The 7937-nt window shown below is 48.6% G+C and overlaps 1 pseudogene; it reads left to right on the forward strand.

Annotated features, from left to right (window-relative positions):
• The first annotated feature begins 2366 nt into the window (after positions 1-2366).
• Positions 2367-7937, forward strand: part of LOC102424683 — an 11053-nt pseudogene continuing 5482 nt past the window's right edge.

Raw genomic sequence — 7937 nt, forward strand, 5'->3', positions numbered from 1 at the left:
AGGCTGGGCTGACTGAATACCCTCCCCCGCCCCACATGAATTTCCTGCACCGGGCCTCTAGTTTGTATATATTGGAAATGAACACCACAGTAAGTCTAGGTAACATCTACACCACACGTAGTTACTAAACTCTTTCTAGTGATGAGAACATTTAAGACAGTGGTTCCAACGTGGGGTACATGCCACATGGGGGGGGGGGGCAATTTGATTTTTAAGGGCAGCAATTTGAGAATGAGTTATTAACAGTTAATTTTTTTATTTTTCATGGTTCTAGGGGCCTCATGTACAGTATATAAATGTATATTGTGACATATTTATGCATTTCAGTCCTCTACTAGTATTATGTTTTGAAACTTCACTTGCTATTTTTTCATATCACTTCATATTATTCTTTAAACAATTTCTTACTGATTTCTCCCTCAGTACTTCAAATCTCCATTCGTGCTTTTATTTTTCTCTTTCATGGGTGCCATGTTCTTTGGAAGCTTGTTTAGACCAAGTTAACAGCCCTTTAGGCTTCCTCCACATGAATAGGAGCTCACTTTTTGAATAATAGGAATCCTATGTCATAGGAGGCATCAGGGTTTTAGAGATGCTTAGGTGGGGCATGGCCAAGAAAGGGTTGGGAACCACTGCTTTAAGATCTACCCTCTTAGCTGTGCATTACATCCTGATGACTTATTTATTTCTTAGCTGGAAGTTTGTGCCTTTTGACTATCTTCCTCCATTTCTCCCCCACAATTGCAGTCATTTCGCTGCAGCATGGTCAGTATCCTGTCACTAGACATATATATGCAGGCACGGGGAGGACTGTGCGTCAGAACTGGGACATGAGAATTAACACAGAATTTCAATGGACAGCTGTCCTTTCAAGCCCCTGAGGATCTGAGAGGTACATGTATGTTAGTATAATGTGTACTGATTATCTAACGTAGAACTAGATGTTCTAAATCACATGATTACATCAAAGGATGTACTTCCTAGTTTCCCATCGAGTTCCATTCCTGAGCACTCTGTAATAATTTCATTAGCAAAGCCTTCTTCTACCTTTTCATAGAATAAAGCAAGAGCAGTTGACTAAATAAGAGGACATGCCCCCAAGAAAATGAGAAAATCCTAACGCAGACCAGGAGTAAAGAACTGAATGCTTTTCACATGAAATACTAGCTATTCTAACACAGAGCTGCTGGGCCAAAGGCTGGCTTTGAGTCCTTTCTCAGTCTCCCAGTCCCTTGCACACTTTGGTTTGGACAGTTGGCCTGATCACGCTGGTGGGTTAAGTGCTGTCCAAAGGCACGTTCCCTCCATCCCACACAGATCGCCTCCTCTGGCCCCTTTCTCCAGTGTGTTCCGGAGGGGCCCTGAGCTCAGTGACAGCACCAGGAGAGAAACCTGAAAAACCTTTCACTCAGGATAATTATTGAATAACTTTCATTTTCCTTCAGTGAGTGACATCCCCCCTGTAAAGAGTCACCGATTATACTCTCCAATCAGCAGCTACAAGGCTGTCATGTCATCAGTTACTAGGGGAAGCTGCTCCTTGAGGTGTCCCCTGAATCACAGCCTTTCCCAGTATTGAAACATCAGAAAGATCACAGTGGCTTTAACTGTGAGAGGCTAAGTCATTTTCCAAATCTGCAACACTAAGTTGTGGTGCATCACTAAGTTGACTGGCGAAATAAACCAGTCAGAGAAAGACAAGTATCACATGATCTCACCCATATGTGGAATCTGACGAACAAAATAAACTGATGAACAAAATAGATGCAGAGATGTAGAAATACAGATGGAAGGCAGGGGAGGGTGGATGGGTGGGAAGAGATCAACCAAAGAACTTGTATGCCCGTATACATAACCCACAGACACAGACAATAGAGGGCTGAAGGCCTGGGGTGGGAGTGAGGGCGGGGGAGGGCTAGAAGAGGTCAATGGGGCAAAAGGGAACATATGTAATACTTTCATCAATAAGGATTTTTTGAAAGAATAAAATTGAATACCTCCTAACTTGCAATCACCTCCCTCACCCTCAGCTCCCAGCACACTCACTCATCCATTTGCAAAACAGCTCTGTCTGTAGTGAGAGAGGCCAATGCCCCCAAAGGCTCTGACTTGTGTGCTCATCACTGACAGCGCAGAGCTGCCTCACAATAGGGCCCAACACAGTGTTTCTGACACAACCAGACCAAACCTTCAAAGCACTAAATCAAAGCAATGCTTGTAATGCAGGACACTTTAAATTTCAGAAGAGGAACTTCCTACTGAATCTCTGACCAGCAACTGATGAAGCTGTTCATCTCTGATGCTGATTGGTTCTCAGTACTGAGATGACCCAATCCAGGAACAAAGAAATGAGTTTATCAGTTGGTGTTTTGGGGGATGTGGGTGGAGAAGGGTCACAGCCCTCACTGAGTGAGACCCCCCTGCTCCCTGCCCCTGTCCTCTCTGAGCTCCAGCATGGTGTGTCTGCGGGTCCCCGGAGGCTCCTGGATGGCCGCTCTGAAGGTGATGCTGATGGCACTGAGCCCTCCCCTGGCTCGGGCCAGGGACACTCCACGTAAGTGCACCTTGGGGGTGAGCTGTTGTGGGGGAGGAAGAAAGGAATTAGCTTTGTCACCGTGTCCAGGCCATGTCCCTTAGAAAATGGTGGCATTTTCTTCAGTGGCCACCTGCCTTTATCATATGGATCCCGATTCTTTCCACCACAAAAGGGGCTGGTGCTCGCGACTATGAGATGTGCAAGGGGCTCCATGTATCTCAGCCATTTCTTCTCACCTCGCCTCCTGTAAACCCTCCCCAGCCTGTGTCCCCTTCCATGGGGGTCTTGAGAGGATTGAGAAATAATGATCTTAGACTAACTCCCACCCAGAGCTCCATTTATTGTATTGAGTTATCCCCAAAGGAAAGTTTCTCTGGCATTTTATGGGGCATGAGAAGGAATTAGCGGGTCTCTCTTTGAGGACCCTGTGTTCTGTCCTCAGCAGACTCTGTGATGTTGGTGCCTCTCCCTACTGCGTGAGATGTATCCAGGGGCCTCCCCACCACCTCCTTTCCTTTCTCCGTGAATCCCTTACGGAAGAAAAAATTCAGAGCAAGAATTCCTATAAAAATAATACCCCAGGGTTATGGGACAGAGAGCATGGACTCACCTGACGTCACTTCAAGTGGTTAGGGAGCTGTCCCTGAGGAAGTGACATTTGAGACCTGGATGATGAGAGAAGCCACCTGTGAAGATCTAGGGGACAAGTGTCCCAGGGAGAGGGAGAGGCCACAGTGTGGGAAGGTGTTTGCCGTGTGGAAGGGGCAGGAAGAAGGCTAGCGAGGCTGCAGCAGGCGAGCAAGTTGGGGAGTGACACTGACATAGGAAGAGGCTGGGGAAGACGGGAGACAAATCATATTGGGCCCTGACGGGCGGTAAGAAGTTCGAATTTTATCTGAAGAGACATGTGAACTGCTGAGGGTTACAGGAGCGCCCACGGATGTTTATTAAAAACAATAATCCCAGCAACCAGGGGGGATTGGATTGCAGGGTTCACAAGAGGAGTCGGGGGGCCCTTGAGGAGCATGTAAGAGAGCCCAGGTGACGGGCTTGGGCTTCAGTTAGTGTGTGCGGCAAAGGTAGCGGGAAAGGGCAAGTGAGCAGATCTGGGGTAGGTATTTCCACAACTTGTTATGGATGAAATGGGGGAGGAGCACAAAATCAATAAGGATTTTATCTTCAATAATTAGAATAAACTTGGTGGAGATGTTTATTGAGAAAGGAAAGACTGTACGAAATTATTTGAAGGAGGTCGTTATGAATAAAGGTTTTGTGTAAGTTGGAAATGATTTTTTTGACATTTGTGTGGAGCTGACAAGAGGTCAGTTGAACACAGGAGCCATGAGTTCATGGCCGGCCAGGGCAGGCAGGGTTGGTATTGGTGTCATTGACACATGTGCTGCATTTAACTCCAGGGAAGTGGAGGAGGAGGAGGAGGAGGTGGTGGTGGTGGAGGAGGAGGAGGAGGAGAAGGTAGAGAGAGAAGAAGACAAGAAGATGCCAAGGGTCGAGCCCAGAGAACCAAGGACCAGTGAGTTATTAGAGGAGACTGAGAAGGGGTGCAGGGTGCTGAGGAAAACCGAGAGAAGGTGATACAGGGCAGTGAGGGGAAGTAGATTTTTCCAGAAGGGAGTGGCCAGCTGTGGTGAGGACTGCTAGGAGTCAGGGAAGTGAGGAAATGCAGAGCAGTGAGCACTGGGTTTGGTGAACGTGGTGTTCGCAGTCAGTGGAGTGTATGAGACGGGACCTGATTGGACCGTTTGAAGGGAGGACAGGAGCTGAAGACGTGAGGGATGATTACAGGTGACTCTAAGCTGCAACCTCAGAGAGACTGTGCGCTGGGCGCAGGGAGTCAGCTGGACCTAAAGCATAAGAACAAAGGAGCCTGATGAGAAGCTGGGGACTCGAGAACCAGAGATGCTCAGTCATCAGCAAGGAGCCACTGGAGTGACCTTGAAGGCAGCGGTGACTGGTTATGAAAGCCACCAATTCCACAGCCACCGTTTATTAGTGACCAGAGCAGACAGTCACCACGTGGGGATGAGGGTGGAGTCATGGACAAGACAAATCTGGTCCCTGCGGCATGGAGCAGCGTCACATGGGCAGTTACTGTGCACCAGGCCTGCATTTGAGTGTGTGACTCTCATAACCATCCTGTCTCACCTGCAGCAATTACAAATGTAATCACCCATGGAATCTGATTCAGAGAGTTTAAGTAACTTACCCAGACTCACAAGGTTAATTGTAGAACCAGGTACATAGTCTAAGTCTCAGTATATAGGAAGTCCCTCTCTTCTATGTCAGCATAGTCCTTTCATAGTAGGTGCATGTATATCCTGTTATATACAGAGGCCAATGTTTTTGTCCTTGTGTTCAAAATGATATTTAGTGATAAAATTAATTAAAGACAATTTCCAAATGGTGATGAAAACATTATTTGATCTAGGAAGTTAAGGAATAAAAAGATCTTATGAGCAAGATTTTTATTGAGTGCTTATATGATCAGCACTAGGAAGAATCACTATTTAATTCCATACTTAACAATATCCTGTGAGGAATACAGTATCATTAAATCTATTTTAGAGATAAAGAACAAGGCCCTTCGGTGCTACAATCTGACCCAGTGGGAGAGCTAATGTTCTAATTTAGATTCCTCATTCTAGAGCCTGGGCTTCCACCCGCACTGTGAACAGGGGCTTGGCTGGGTCTGACTTGAGCTGAGATTTCTGATGTTCCCATGTGCCAGCGTGTGTCTCAGGGTTGGAGGCAGCAGGTGCAAGGGCTGCCAGTTCCAATATTTAGGAGGAATTTACATCCATTTTGCATTTACAACTTGAAAAGTTCCATATGGGCTCACACAACACTGTGGGCACGTGAAGAACACTAGGAAGTTTAAAAGCACGCCTCTGCCTCAGCTTTCATCAGAGGCTGGGCTTGTGTTGCCAAAGGAAATACAGGAGCCTGATTTAAGCTGAATTTCAGAGAAATAGCAATTACTTATCTTAAATCCAAATGTGCTGGGAATTGTATATTTTAATTTGCTTTATCTGATGTCCTTTCAGTTCAGCCCATGAACATGGCCTGACAGTGCTAATGACACAGGCTACCATGAACAGCAACTCACACATGTTTATTTTTCAACCTTGTCATGTGTCAGGAAGGTGCTAGAGAATTGGTGAAAAGTTAGATAGATTGAGTCTGACCAGAGTGCCCTCCCCTCTGCCATCACTTCTCCGTGAAGGTCTCCATCTAAAGTCTGGGACCTGCTCCTGTTTGTAATCTGTCTCTGTGAGGGTGTCATCTTAGCTGCTCCCCTGCTGAGGGACATGCCTATAGAAATAACAGTCCAGCCGAAACCGGTTTGGCTCAGTGGATAGAGCGTCGGCCTGCGGACTGAAGGGTCCCGGGTTCGATTCCGGTCAAGGGCGTGTACCTGGGTTGCGGGCACATCCCCAGTGGGAGATGTGCAGGAGGCAGCTGATAGATGTTTCTCTCTCATCGATGTTTCTGACTCTCTATATCTCTCCCTTTCTCTCTGTAAAAAATCAATAAAATATATTTAAAAAAAAAAAAAAGAAATAAGAGTCCACATCCGGCCAAGGCTGGTAACCTGATGCCTCCTGGTATTACTGGGAGCAGGAGGCAGGTAGAACGGAATTAGTTGGGACTTTGAACAGGAATCAGATGGCCATGGCTGTAGCTGCTCCTGTGGACAAGCAGTGGGCCAGTGGCAGGGAGATTAAGAAAGAAGATGATGTGGAGGATAAATGATGACTCAGTGATTGGGTGGCGACACAAAGAAACAGGTAGATCTTGGTCCTGAATAAGTTCATTTTGCTGGAAAAATAGTCTGCACTGGGACCAGATTCCTAAAGAATATAAATCCCATACAGACCAAGCCTTTCCACAGACACAATATTGGCTAAATTTTTATTGAGATTCCCAACTGCTGCATAATCAACAGTGGCTTTTGAACCCCAGATTTTTCAGAAGGTTCACCACACCTCCTTCTTCCCACCCCTGGGACGTCTGCAATATGTAAAGCCATGTCTGCTGTCACACGGGGGTTTCTCTGACAACTGGTGGGGATGCCGAGTGCAGCCCACTGTGTACAGAACACCCACCCCAACCTCACAGAATCATCTGGTCCAAACGTCAATAGTGTTGAGGGTGACAACACAGCTGGACACCGGCTGTTCCTGAAATTTCTAGACTCACACTTTATACACACGCTCCTTCCAATGCAATTCTTTGAGGTTTATTAAGAAAAAAACTATACAGTTACACAAACTCACCACTTTCTTGTTGAATCCATTCAATCAATTGAAGCTCAAGATGTTGATTTATACTTTGCCTCATGCAATATTTGTCAAAACGCCATGAGTTGTGGTCACTCATCTCTGCTGACCTTCCCGTCTCTCCTCCATGAGTCGTGCATCGTGGGGAGCCCCCTGTCCTCAGTCAGGGCCTCCCATTTCTGCAGGGACTCTCTCCGCACCAGCGATGGTGTCAGCGCTTCCATCCACCACCTGCTTTAACCACAGGTGTGTTCTGTTCTCTGCGCTTCCTGGGTTGGACATGCAGGAAAGAGAGGGCGCCCTATTGGGATTAGGGTGTAACCCCCTGAACCTCCTCAGTGCTCTCCCTTACATGCAGCAGAAGCCCCCCTAACTCACCCCCAGGCTCTCAGCACCCGCCTCCTCCAGGCTCCTGTCCCCTCCCCCCACTGTCTGGGCTCAGAGCCTGTTCTCTGGGTTCCCAGGAGGCACATGGGTTCTCTCAGGCTTCGCAGGTGGCATTGCCTTCACCTGAGATGTGCCCCCTCCCCCACATACAGCGACCTTCCCCCACATCCTGTCACTCAGAGGCCCTGGCCCCGCCCCTGATGGGACTTGGACCCTGTGGTCCCTGCTCCAGGTGCCCCTTTTCTGCCATCTCCCTCCTGTGTGGATGCGCCTGTGGTTGGGCTGTGATGGGCACTTTGGTGAATTCTAAGCTGCAGAGCAGAGGGCGATGCCCGGTTTCCTGCCTGGGTCCCGGGGCAGCTGGGGCCTGGCACGAGGTCCCCTGCCCAGAGGGTGACAGGAGGAAGCGGGTGTGGGGAAGGGTGAGGCTGAGGGGGGGGGGGGCGTCTAGGAGGAGGCGGTGATGGCACAAGTCCTGGCCCAGCCTGGAGCCCGGGGCAGCCCAGTGGGTGCCCAGGGGCTGAGGGTCCCAGGGGTCTCCCTGCCCTGCGGCCTCCCTCCAGCCCAGAGGAGGGGCCCCGGGCGCTGGCTGTGGGGGTGCCGGGTCCTGTGTCCCCACCGCCTGGGCCCCCAGCACTGGGCGGCGTCGCCATCTTCTCTCACCAGCATGACGGTTCCTTCCTGTCCCTGCAGTGAATTTCCTGCATCAGCTTATA

This window comes from Myotis lucifugus, unplaced genomic scaffold, assembly GCF_000147115.1.
Source record: "Myotis lucifugus unplaced genomic scaffold, Myoluc2.0 scaffold_697, whole genome shotgun sequence".
NCBI lineage: Eukaryota > Metazoa > Chordata > Mammalia > Chiroptera > Vespertilionidae > Myotis > Myotis lucifugus.